Source organism: Callithrix jacchus, chromosome 1, assembly GCF_049354715.1.
Source record: "Callithrix jacchus isolate 240 chromosome 1, calJac240_pri, whole genome shotgun sequence".
NCBI classification, from domain to species: Eukaryota; Metazoa; Chordata; class Mammalia; order Primates; family Cebidae; genus Callithrix; species Callithrix jacchus.
The window spans coordinates 68,972,570-68,986,876 of record NC_133502.1 but is presented as its reverse complement, the minus strand read 5'-3'; positions in this window follow the sequence as shown (position 1 = coordinate 68,986,876).

Genomic DNA, 14,307 nt, shown 5'->3' with positions numbered 1-14,307 from the left:
GGGCATTTGGGTTGATTTCAGGTCTTTGCTATTGTAAACAGTGCTGCAATGAACATCCGTGTGCATGTGTCCTTATAGTAGAACGATTTATAGTCTTTTGGATATATACCCAGTAATGGGATTGCTGGGTCAAATGGAATTTCTATTTCTAAGGCCTTGAGGAATCGCCACACTGTCTTCCACAGTGGTTGAACTAATTTACACTCCCACCAACAGTGTAAAAGTGTTCCTATTTCTCCACATCCTCTCCAGCATCTGTTGTCTCCAGATTTTTTAATGATCGCCATTCTAACTGGCGTGAGATGGTATCTCAATGTGGTTTTGATTTGCATCTCTCTGATGACCAGTGACGATGAGCATTTTTTCATATGATTGTTGGCCTCATATATGTCTTCTTTCGTAAAGTGTCTGTTCATATCCTTTGCCCAATTTTGGATGGGTTTGTTGGTTTTTTTCCTGTAAATCTGTTTGAGTTCTTTGTAAATTCTGGATATCAGCCCTTTGTCAGATGGGTAAACTGCAAATATTTTTTCCCATTCTGTTGGTTGCCGATTCACTCTAGTGACTGTTTCTTTTGCCTTGCAGAAGCTGTGGAGTTTCATTAGGTCCCATTTGACTATTTTGGGTTTTGTTGCCAATGCTTTTGGTGTTTTGTTCATGAAGTCCTTGCCTACTCCTATGTCCTGGATGTTTTTGCCTAGATTTTCTTCTAGGGTTTTTATGGTGCCAGGTCTTATGTTTAAGTCTTTAATCCATCTGGAGTTAATTTTAGTGTAAGGTGTCAGGAAGGGGTCCAGTTTCTGCTTTCTGCACATGGCTAGCCAGTTTTCCCAACACCATTTGTTAAACAGGGAATCCTTTCCCCATTGCTGGTTTTTGTCAGGTTTATCAAAGATTGTATGGTTGTAGATATGTTGGCTTGCCTCCGATGCCTCTGTTTTGTTTCATTGGTCTATATCTCTGTTTTGGTAACAGTACCATGCTGTTTTGATTACTGTAGCCTTGTAGTATAGTTTGAAATCCAGTAGTGTGATGTCCTTCACTGTGTTCTTTTTGCTTAGAATTGACTTGGCTATGGAGGCTCTCTTTTGGTTCCATATGAAGTTCATGGTTGTTTTTTCCAGTTCTGTGAAGAAAGCCAATGGTAGCTTGATGGGGATAGCATTGATTCTGTAAATTACTTTGGGCAGTATACCCATTTTAACGATATTGATTCTTCCTAACCATGAACATGGAATGTTTCTCCATCTGTTTGTATCCTCTCTGATTTCACTGAGCAGTGGTTTGTAGTTTTCCTTGAAGAGGTCCCTTACGTTCCTTGTGAGTTGTATTCCAAGGTATTTTATTCTTTTTGTAGCAATTGTGAATGGCAGTTTGTTCTTGATTTGGCTTTCTTTAAGTCTGTTATTGGTGTAGAGGAAGGCTTGTGATTTTTGCACATTGATTTTATATCCTGAGACTTTGCTGAAGTTGCTTATCAGTTTCAGGAGTTTTTGGGCTGAGGCAATGGGGTCTTCTAGGTATACTATCATGTCATCTGCAAATAGAGACAATTTGGCTTCCGCCTTTCCTATTTGAATACACTTTATTTCTTTTTCTTGCCTGATTGCTATGGCTAGAACTTCCAGTACTATATTGAATAGGAGTGGTGAAAGAGGGCATCCTTGTCTATTGCCAGATTTCAAAGGGAATGCTTCCAGTTTTTGCCCATTCACTATGATATTGGCTGTTGGTTTGTCATAAATAGCTTTTATTACTTTGAGATACGTTTCATTGATACTGAGTTTATTGAGGATTTTTAGCAAAAAGGGCTGTTGAATTTTGTCAAATGCCTTCTCTGCGTCAATTGAGATAATCATGTGGTTTTTGTTTTTGGTTCTGTTTCTGTGGTGAATTATGTTGATAGACTTGTGTATGTTGAACCAGCCTTGCATCCCCAGGATGAATCCTACTTGGTCATGATGAATAAGTTTTTTGATTTGCTGTTGCAATTGGCTTGCCAATATTTTATTGAAGATTTTTGCATCTATGTTCATCATGGATATTGGCCTGAAGTTTTCTTTTCTTGTTGGGTCTCTGCCAGGTTTTGGTATCAGGATGATATTGGTCTCATAAAATGATTTGGGAAGGATTCCCTCTTTTTGGATTGTTTGAAATAGTTTTAGAAGGAATGGTACCAGCTCCTCTTTGTGTGTCTGGTAGAATTCAGCTGTGAACCCATCTGGACCTGGGCTTTTTTTGTGTGGTAGGCTCTTAATTGCTGCCTCGACTTCTGACCTTGTTATTGGTCTATTCATAGTTTCAGCTTCCTCCTGGTTTAGGCTTGGGAGGACACAGGAGTCCAGGAATTTATCCATTTCTTCCAGATTTACTAGTTTATGTGCATAGAGTTGTTTGTAATATTCTCTGATGATGGTTTGAATTTCTGTGGGATCTGTGGTGATTTCTCCTTTATCATTTTTTATTGCATCTATCTGGTTGTTCTCTCTTTTCTTTTTAATCAATCTGGCTAGTGGTCTGTCTATTTTGTTGATCTGTTCAAAAAACCAGCTCTTGGATTTATTGATTTTTTGAAGGGTTTTTCGTGTCTCAATCTCCTTCAGTTCAGCTCTGATCTTAGTTATTTCTTGTCTTCTGCTGGGTTTTGAGCTTTTTTGATCTTGCTCCTCTAGCTCTTTCAATTTTGACGATAGGGTGTCAATTTTGGATCTCACCATTCTCCTCATATGGGCACTTATTGCTGTATACGTTCCTCTAGAGACTGCTTTAAATGTGTCCCAGAGATTCTGGCATGTTGTGTCTTCATTCTCATTGGTTTCAAAGAACTTCTTTATTTCTGCCTTCATTTCATTGTTTATCCAGTCAACATTCAAGAGCCAGTTGTTCAGTTTCCATGAAGCTGTGTGGTTCTGGGTTGGTTTCTGAATTCTGAGTTCTAACTTGATTGCACTATGGTCTGAGAGGCTGTTTGTTATGATTTCAGTTGTTTTGCATTTGCTGAGCAGTGCTTTACTTCCAATTATGTGGTCAATTTTAGAGTAGGTGTGATGTGGTGCTGAGAAGAATGTGTATTCTGTGGATTTGGGGTGGAGAGTTCCGTAAATGTCTATCACGTTTGCTTGCTCCAGGTCTGAGTTCAAGCCCTGGATATCCTTGTTGATTTTCTGTCTGGTTGATCTGTCTAGTATTGACAGTGGAGTGTTAAAGTCTCCCACTATAATTGTGTGGGAGTCTAAGTCTCTTTGTAAGTCTTTAAGAACTTGCCTTATGTATCTGGGTGCTCCTGTATTGGGTCCATATATGTTTAGAATCGTTAGCTCTTCTTGTTGTATCAATCCTTTTACCATTATGTAATGACCTTCTTTGTCTCTTTTGATCTTTGTTGCTTTAAAGTCTATTTTATCAGAGATGAGAATTGCAACTCCTGCTTTTTTTTTGCTCTCCATTTGCTTGGTAAATCTTCCTCCATCCCTTTATTTTGAGCCTTTGTGTATCCTTGCATGTGAGATGGGTTTCCTGGATACAGCACACTGATGGGTTTTGGATTTTTATCCAATTTGCCAGTCTGTGTCTTTTGATTGGTGCATTTAGTCCATTTACATTTAGGGTTAATATTGTTATGTGTGAATTTGATGCTGCCATTTTGATGCTAGCTGGCTGTTTTGCTCATTAGTTGTTGTAGATTCTTCATTATGTTGATGCTCTTTAGCATTTAGTGTGATTTTGGAATGGCTGGTACTGGTTGTTCCTTTCTATGTGTAGTGCCTCTTTTAGGAGCTCTTGTAAACCAGGACTGGTGGTAACAAAATCTCTGAGTACTTGCTTGTTCGCAAAGGATTTTATTTTTCCTTCACTTCTGAAGCTCAGTTTGGCTGGATATGAAATTCTGGGTTGAAAGTTCTTTTCTTTAAGGATGTTGAATATTGGACCCCACTCTCTTCTGTCTTGTAGTGTTTCTGCCAAGAGATCTGCTATGAGTCTGATGGGCTTCCCTTTGTCTGTGACCTGACCTTTTTCTCTGGCTGCCCTTAGTATTTTCTCCTTTATTTTAACCTTATTGAATCTGATGATTGTGTGCCTTGGGGTTGCTCTTCTTGTAAATATCTTTGTGATGTTCTCTGCATTTCCTGCATTTGAGTGTTGGCCTGTCTTCCTAGGTGTGGGAAATTTTCCTGTATAATGTCCTGAAGAATATTTTGCAGCTTGGATTCATTCTCTTCGTCCCCTTCTGGTACACCTATCAAACGTAGGTTAGGTCTTTTAACATAGTCCCACATTTCTTGAAGACTTTGTTCATTCCTTTTTGTGCTTTTTTCTCTGATCTTGGTTTCTTATTTTATTTCATTTAGTTGATCTTCGACTTCTGATATTCTTTCTTCTGCTTGGTCAATTCGGCTATTGAAACTTGTGCATGCTTTGCAAAGTTCTCATATGGTGTTTTTCAGCTCCTTTAATTCATTCATATTCCCCTCTAAGTTATCCATTCTTGTTATCATTTCCTCGAATCTTTTTTCATATCTTTTTTCAAGGTTCTTAGTTTCTTTGCATTGATTTAATACATGTTCTTTTAGCTCACAAAAGTTTCTCATTATCCACCTTCTGAAGTCTACTTTTGTCATTTCATCACAGTCATTCTCCATCCAGCTTTGTTCCCTTGATTGTGAGGAGTTTGGTCCTTTCTAGGAGGCGAGGTGTTCTGGTTTCGGGTGTTTTTCTCCTTTTTGCGCTGGTTTCTTCCCATCTTTGTGGATTTATCCACCTGTTGTCTGTGTAGTTGCTGACTTTTCCATTGGGTCTCTGAATGGACACCCAGATTGTTGATGATGAAGTATTTCTGTTACTTGGTTTTCCTTCTACCAGACTAGCCCCTTCACTGTACGACTACTGAGGTCCGCTCCAGGCCCTGCTTGTCTGGGGTGCATCTATAGCAGCTGTGGAACAGTGAGGGATGCTACCAGTTTCTTTTTCTGCTATCTTTGTCCCAGAATGATGCCTGACAAATGTCAGTCTTTTGGATATAGAGGGGCCAGGGAGCTGCTTGAGGAGACAGTCTGTACTTTATAGGAGCTCAATTGCTGAGCTGTGAGCTCTGTTGTTCATTCAGGACTGTTAGGCTGCTATGTTTAATTCTGCTGCAACACGAACTCATTTAAAAAAAACTTTTTTTTACACAGATGCTCTGTCCGGGGGGGTTGGGGCTTTATTTTTGAGTGTCCGTTGTGCTGTCCTGCCGAGCTCGGAGGCAGTCTAGTCTCTATTTGCTTCCCAAGGCTCTGCCCTGCTGGTGTGAGGTTCGCCCTGTTGCTGCAGGCTCTGCCCTTCTGCTGCAGTCTCCGCCCTGCTGCCACAGGCTACGCCTGTGGTGGAGTCTTTCTGTTGTACCGGGTTGCCTTGGCAACAGCAGGATGCATTAGCAATGGGCGTGTACCTCAGTAGGGGCTGATTGCCTCGGTAATGGTGGACACCCCTCCCCCACGGAGCTGTGCTTTCAGGGAACCTCTCCACCGGGAGCGTTTGGAATTGCCGTTTTGTTTGTCGCACTGCACTACCCCAAACGCTGTGTCCCTGGAATCTCCTGGGCTGGCTCACTGTCCAAGTCCTGTTCAGTCTCAAGTTCAGCCCTCTCAAGTCTCAGGTTGCCGGTTCAACAGGGCACCCGGACCAGTGCGCTTTGTGTGGAGCGCTGTGGAGTGCCGCTGCGCTGCAGCGTGGGCCACAGCCACACCGGCTGACAGCTACACCAGCCAAAACCTCTGCCTGGTATCCTGCGTCTCTTTTATACCTGTGAATTTCCCCTTTCTGTGGGCAATAAAGATACGTCTGGAAATGTGGCTCTGACTCACCCTCTCTGCACATCCACTGAGAGCTTCAATCCTGGGTTGTTCTCAATTTGACTTTTGGCAAATTATAATATCTAGTATGAGAAATTGGTAAGTATGCCCTGGGAAGATAAATGTTTTATGCCCAGAAATTAACTAAATGCTTAGTGTAAGTGAAAGGAAATGCATTTTAAAACTTGCAAATGATATTTACATAATTTGTGGTGTACTTTGTATTGCCAACATGTTTAATGCAATGATTTTTACAATCATGCCATTCAGAATCTTCAAACTCTAGGGCAACAGTCATGAAAGTTCCCTCTATTTATCTAAGAAGGAACTAAGATATTTTTCCCTGCCCTCCAATTATTTTTATTGTGATTAAAAACATATACGGTTTACCCCATTAGCCAGTTTTAAATCTACAGTTTGGTGATATTAAATATCATTTGTATTGTTGTGCAACCATCACTACCTTCCATCTTCAGAACTCTTTTTATCTTGTAAAAGTGAAACTCTGTACCCATTAAACAATAACCTCCCATCACCTCCTCCCTGTTGCTCTTGGCAACCACTGTTCTACTTTCTGTCTATGATTTTGGGTATGCTAAGTACCTCATCTAGTGAAACCCTACAGTATGTGTCTCTTTGTTTCTGGCTTACTTCACTTAACATAATGTCTTCAAGATTCATCTATGTTGTAAGCATAGGTCAGAATTTCATTCCTTTTTAAGACTGTCTAATATTCCATTGTATGTGAATACCACATTTTGCTTATCCATTCATCTGTCATCAATAATTGAGTGACTTCCGTGTTTTAGCTATTGTGAATAAGGCGGCTATATACATGGTTGTGCAAATACCTCTCCAAGATCCTGGTTTCAGTTCATTTGGGTATATACTCAGAAGGAGAATTGCTGGGTAGTATGATAATATATTTTTACTCTTTTGAGGAACTGCTACACTGTTTTCCACAGTGGCAGAACCATTTTACATTCCTACCAAAAGTGCACAAAGTTTTTAATTTCTCTATGGCCTCACCAACACTTACTATTTTCTGTGTCTTTTTTTTTTACATAGTAGCCATCCTAATGAGTGTGACGTGTTATCTTATTATAGTTTTGATTTGCATTTCCCTACTGGTTAGTGACATTGAGCATCTTGTCATATGCTTATTTGCAATTTGTGTGTTGTCTTTGGAGAAATGTCTACTCAGGGCCTTTGCCCATTGTTGTTTGTTTTAGTGAGTTTTCGGATTCTCTATATATTCTGGATATTAATTTCTTATCAGATATGTTATCTGCAAATATTTTATATTCTATGTATTTCCTTCTTACTCTGTTTATAATGCCTTTTGATGAACAAAATTTAAAATTTTTTCATGAAATTCAGTTTGTCTATTTTGTCACTCTTTGCCTGTGCCTTTATGTCATATCCAAAACATCACTGCCAAATCCAATGTCATTAAGCTTTCGTCCTATGTTTTCTTCTAAGAGTTTTATAGTTTTAGGTCTTTCATTTAGGTCTTTGATCCACTTTCAGTTAATTTTTATATATAGAGTTAGATAAAGATCCAACTCATCTTTTTGCCTGTAGATATCCAGTTTTTCCAGCACCATTTGCTGAAAAGACTATCCTTTTCCCATTATATGATTTTGGCATCCTTGTCAAAAATCATTTGGCCATATATGCAAGAGTTTATTTCTGGCATCTCTATACTATTTCATTGATCTATATGTCTGTCTTTATGTCAGTACCATGCTGAGTTGATTACTATAACTTTGTAGTAAGTTTTGGAATCAGGAGTGTGAGTTTTCTAACATTTTTATTTTTCACATTTGTTTGGCTATTTAGAATCCCTTGAGATTCTGTATGAATTTTAGGATGGGGTTTTTCAGTTTCTTCAAAAGCCAACCTTAGGATTTTGTTAAAGATTGCATTGGATTTGTAGAGTAGATAGTATGGATGTCTTGACACTATTAAGTCTTCCAATTCATGAACATGGTATGCATTCCAATTTATTTATGCCTTCTTTATTTTTTCATCAGTGTTTTATATTTTACAAGTCTTTCACCTCCTTGCATAAGGTAATTTCTAAGTATTTTGTTATTTCTGATGCTATTGTAAATTAAATTGTTTTTGTCATTTCCGTTCAGATTGTTCATTGTTAGTGTGTAGAAATACAGTTAACATGTTGACTTTGTATCTTGCTACTTTGCAGAATTCATTTATTAGTTCAAATGGTTTCTTAGGAGTGGAACCTTTTAGGGTTTTCTTTGTATAAAATCATATCATCTGTGAACAGAGATCATTTTACTTTCCAATTTGTATTCCTTTATTTCTTTGTCTTGCCTAATTGCTCTGGCCAGAACTTCTAGTACTATGTTGAATGGAAGTGGTAAAAGCAGATATTGTTGCCTTGTTTCTGATCTGAGAGAAAAGGTTTTCAGGTTTTCACCATTGAGGATGATATTTGCCTTGGATTTTCATACATGGTTTTTATCATATTGAGGTAGTTTCCTTTTGTTCTTACTTTTTTGACATTTTCTTTTCAATGAAAGTGTGTTAAATTGAATCAAAGGTTTTTTTCTGCATCAATTGAGATGATTATGTGTTATTTCCCTCTCATTCTGTTTATGTGATTATTACATTGGTCAATTGTTTTGACGTTGAACTACCCTTGCATTGCATAAATAAATTTCACTTGGTCGTAGTGTATAATCCTTTTAATATGCTGCTAATTCAATTTACTATTATTTTGTTGAGGATTTTCACATCAGTGTTCAAGAAGGATATTGCTCTGTAGTGTATTTTTTCTTTTATTTTCTTGTAGTGTTTTCATCTGGCATTTTATTTCTATAGAAACTGTAGTAATGTCCGCTTTTCTGATTTTGGGAAATTGAACCTTCTTTCTTTTAAAATTGATCTAGTTAACAGTTTGTCTAGTTAACAGATTTTGTTTATTTCTTTTTTTAGAGAACCGATGTTTGTTTTTGATTTTTTTATGTTGTCTTTTTTTACTCTCTATTTCATTTATCTTGGCTTTAAACTTTATTATTTCTTTCCTTCTTCTAGCTTTGGGTTTATTTTGTACTTTCACTAGTTTCTTAAATTGTAAAGTTAAACTGTCAATGTGAAATCTTTGTTGTTTTTTAATGTAAACATTTGTAACTACAAATTTCCCCTTTACCACTGCTTTAGCTCTGTCTCATGAGTTTTGGTATGTTGTGTTTTCATTATCATTCTTCTTTAAGTATTTTATAATTTCCATTGTGATTTGGTCTTTGATCCATTGGTTGTAGAAGAGCATGTTGTTTAATTTTTACAATTTTGTGAATTTTGTAGTTTTACTTTTGTAATTGATATCTAACTTTATTCCACTTTGCTCAGAAAAGGCACTTTGTGTGATATCTTTATAAATCTATTGAGGCTTAATTTGTGACCTAACATAGGCTATCTTAGAGAATGGCCCATGTGCACTTGAGAAACATACATATACTGTTGTTACTGGGTAGAGTTTTTGTATATGTCCACTTGATCTATTTGGTTTATTATGTTGTTTAAGTCGTTTATTTTTTTATTTATCTTCTGTCTGCTTGTTCTACCACTTTATGAAAGTAGAGTATTAGAGTATCCAATTATTATTGTAGAACTATTTCTCCCCTCAGTTTTGTCAGTTTTTATTTCATATATTTTGATGGTCTGTCATTAGGTGGTAAACGTTTATAACTGTTATATCTTCTTGCTGTATTTAACTTATATTAATACATAATATCCTTTTTCCCTGATAAACACTTTTGATTTAAAGTGTATTTTGTCTTATGTTAGTATAGACATCAGTTTCCCTCTTCTGGTTGCTGTTTGCGTGGAATGTCTTTTTCTAGCCTTTCACTTTAAGTCTATTTGTGTCTTTGGATCTAAAATGAGTCTCTTGTAGACAGCATATAGTTGAATCACTTAAAAAAATCTCTTCTGCTAATCTCTTTGTTTTGATTGGAGGATTTAAACATTTACATTTGAAGTAATTGCTGATAAGGAGGTTCTTCTGTCATTTGACTACATGTTTTCTATACGCCTTATAACTTTTTTGTTTCTCATTTCCTGCATTATGGTCTTCCTTTGTCTTTAACAAATTTTTTCATAGTGAAATATTTAAATTCCTTTCAGTATCCTTTTATATGTATTCTATAGATAGTTTCCTTGTGGTTACCATCAGGATTACAATTAACATTCTGCAGTTATAACACTAATTTGCATTTATAGCTGCTTAACTTTAATAGCATATAAAACAACCTCTTTTAACAGCTTTGTCTCTATTATTTTGGTTGTTGATGTCATAAAATTACTTGTTTATGTGCTTGTGTTCCCCAAAATATAATTCTTTGAATTATAATTATTGTTCAAATAATGGTATTATTCTCAAATTAAGTAAAAATGTGGAGTTGGAAACTTAAGTTACAATAATACTAGCTTTTAGATTAATAACATTTTAAATGTATTAATCACTTCAGTCATGTAGAGAACAAAATTGAAGTTACAAACTGTTGTTACAATAAGAATAGCTTCTATAATTGTTCATGTATTTACCTTTATTGAGATCCTTTTCATCGAATTTTGGGTTACTGTCTAGTGCTCTTTTATTTTACTTTGCTGTACTCCACTGAGCATTTCTTCCAGGGTAGGTCCTGTGGTCATAAACTTCCTTAGCTTTTGTTTATCTTAGCTTTTTGTTATCTGGGAATGTTTTAATTTCTCTCTCACAGTTTTGCAGGATATAAGATTCTTGGTTGATACACTTTTTTCTTTTAGCATTCTGAATATGTTGGCCAACTGCCTTCTGGACCCCAATGTTCTGATGAGAAATCTGCTGACATTTTTATTGAGACTCTCTTGTATGAACAAAGTGCTTCTCTCTTGCTGCTTTGAATAATATCTCTTGGTTTTTCAAAAGTTTGATTATAATATATCTTGATTTGGGTCTGTTTGAGTTAACCTTACTTGGATTATATTGAGCTTCTTGGTTGTTTATGTCTTTCATCAAACTGGATGTTTTCAGCCTTCATTTCTTCAAATATTATTGCTGTCCCTTCCTTCCTATCTTTCTCTGACTCCCCAAATGTTTATATTAGCCTGCTTGGTGATATCTTACAGGACCTTTAGGCTATGTTTACTTTATGTCAATCTTTTTTTCTATTCTTTATACTTATACTTTATGATTTTAATTGTCCTATTTTCAAGTTTGCTGATTTTTTTCTTCTGCCTGCTCAAATCTGCCTTTGAATCACTCTAGCTAATTTTACATTTCAGTCTATAAAGTACAATTACTTTATAGCTTTAGAATTTCTAGTTGTTTTCTTTCTTTATTTTTAAAGATGGAGTTTCTTAAAAACTCCCAGGCTGGAGTGCAATGGCACAATCTGAACTCAGTGTAACCTCTGCTTCCTAGGTTCTAGTTATTCTCCTGCCTAAGCCTCCCAGGTAGCTGGAATTATAGGCATGCACCACCATGCCCAGCTAATTTTGTGTGTTTAGTAGAGATGGAGTTTCACCATTTTCACCAGGCTGGTCTCAAATTCCTGACCTCAAGTGATCCACCCATCTCAGCCCTACAAAGTGCTGGGATTACAGGCATGAGCCACCATGGCCAGCCGCTGCTTTTTTTTTTTTTTTTTAAAGGTATTCTATATGTTTATAGATACTTCCATTTTGTTCCATCTTTGTTTTGACTTTTTGTACATCCCCCTTTTGTTCTTTGAGCATCTTAAGGCAATTCTTTTAATGTTTTTTTCTAGTGTATCTGCCATCAGTACTTTTGAAGGGACACTTTCTTTTTTTGTTGTTGTTTCCAGAGTTTTAAGTTTTTAAAAGCATTATTTAGAAATAATTCACGTATCCATGCAACTCATCCATTTAAAATATAAAATTCAGTGATTTTAAGTATTTTTACAGAAATGTGCGATCATTACCACAATTTTAAATATGTTTATCACCTCAATAGCAACCCCATACCCTCAGCTATCCATCTACAGCCCTATCCTCCTCGGCTTTAAGAAGTTACCATTAATCTATATTTTGTCTGTATAGATTTGCCTGATCAGGACGTTTCATATGATTGGAATCATACCATAGTGTGGCAGTTTTGGACTGGTCTTTTTTGCTTTTTTGCTTAGCATAATGTTTTTAAGATTAGTTCATGTATCAGAACTGCCACATGTATCAGAACTTTACTCCTTTCTATGGCCAGATACTATTTCATCGTATGGAATACCACATTTAGTTTATTCATTCAGCCACTTGAGTTGTGCCTAACTTATGGGCTATCATAAATAATGCTGCTATGAACATTTATTTGTGTAAACATATCTTTTCACTCCTCTTGAGAAAATGCATAAGAATGGCATTGCTAGAACATAAGATAACTTTATGCTTATGTGAGGAACTGCCAGATTGCTTTCCAAAGCAGCTACACTATTTACATTCTCATCAGCAGTTTAAAAATAAATAAATAAAAATAAACTATTCCTAAAAGAAAAAAATTTTTTTTTCTTTTAGGAATAGTTTATTTTTATTTATTTATTTTTATTATACGTTAAGTTCTGGGGTACACGTGCAGATCATGCAGGATTGTTACATAGGTATACACACGCCATGGTGGTTTGCTGCATCTATCTCCCTGTCACCTACATTAGGTATTTGTCCTAATGTTATCCCTCTCCAATCCCCCGACTCTTTGCTATCCCTCCCCTACCCTCTACTCCCCAGCAGGCCCCAGTGTGTGTGATGTTCCTCTTCCTGTGTCCATGTGTTCTCATTGTTCAACACCCACTTATGAGTGAGAACATGTGTTTGGTTTTCTGTTCTTGTGTCAGTTTGCTGAGAATGATAATTTCCAGCTTCATCCAGGTCTTAAAAGGACATTTTATATGTTTTCTGTTTTCCCTTGATAGTTTTCTGTTTTTTAAAAATATATATCTTGTGATTTTTGTTTAAAACTGGACATTAGAATTAATAATGTGGCAACTCCTAGAAATCAGATTCTCTGGTTTTCCCAGAGTTTGCTGCATTTTTAAAAAAAATTGTTTTAGTTCTGATTTTGGTGGTTATAGGCTGTCCCTATGTCAAGGATAAGCCTAAGGTGTAAACTTAATGTCTTCCCAGGTCTTTGCTGAGCCTGTGTCTTTTCCTGAACGTACACAGTAACTTTTTAATTTTTCCATATACACACTTGCTTTAGAATATCCTAGTTTTTACTGTTGGGTATTAAAAGGGAAAAGAGAAAAATGAAGAAAGGGACGGTGTTGGTTCTTTAAATCCCCTGGAAGTCACTTCAGCTGGAGGTGGAGGAGTTCGTATCAATGAGGGAAGGTAAAACAACAATGACCACCTGCCTCTTTGACTGCACCTCTGTGATGTGAAGCAGGAATCAGCAATCAGAGCACAAATTACCAATATTTGGAGGACAGGCATCATTTTGCCTCCCTTGGCTCATACAAGCTGTGTGCAGCTTGCTCCAGAAATGCATGCAAAGCTGCCTGCCATGGGGCTGGGAGTAGGAGTGGGTAGTGCTACTGTGCTAAGAGTTGAAATTGATGAAAATTAACTGCAATTTACCACATGAGCCTATCTCTGGAAGCTGAAAATTTTCAATAAACTCCAGAGGTCCAAAATAGATACATCAGACAGATTCTACCATTGCAGTTGTCAACTCCTGGGGTTTCCTACTTGACCATCATCCCAGAATCCTCAATTGGGACTATTATCTCTTAATGAGGAGGAAAGCCAAAACCCCAAAGGGAAAGTCTATTTAAAGAAAAAGTGTTGACTACTGGGCATGATAATAGCATTTTGTTTTATGTTTGTTGGCAATTATTTGAAGAAAAGCTTTAATTTGTCAGTGTCAGAGAAGAGGCAGGGAGTATAAAGGTCATATTTATAGGAATTTTTCTTTTATGTTTTTGCCCAAAGGGTATCATTTTATTTTATTGTTAAGTTATTACATGATAAAATTGACTTTTTCCCTTTATTGCAGTTTTATAAATTTTAGCACACGTATAGGTTCACTTAAATCACCACTCTAATCAGGATACAGAATTGTTTCATAACCTTAAAAACCTTCCTTTGCAGTCACATCCTCCCCTAACACCCAACCCCTGGCAATCACTGATCTGTTCTCCATCACTATCTTTTTCTCTTTCTGGTAATGCCATATAAATATTATTATATAATATATAACCTCATGAGATTGTCTTCTTTCTGTCACCATAATACCTTCAAAATTCATCTATGTAACTTCTAATATTATATTCAGTAACCTGAAAATAATTAAAAAATTTTATTTTTCTGTTTTGCTCCTGCCTCTCCAGAGCTCAAGAAATTTTTTCAAATTATCTTTCTTCTCAGAGTGATACCCTTGTGAGTCAAGTAGGTTTCTAACATTATTATCACTCTGTCTTGCCTAAGCCTCTAGACCTGCAGTCAGTCAGAGTTC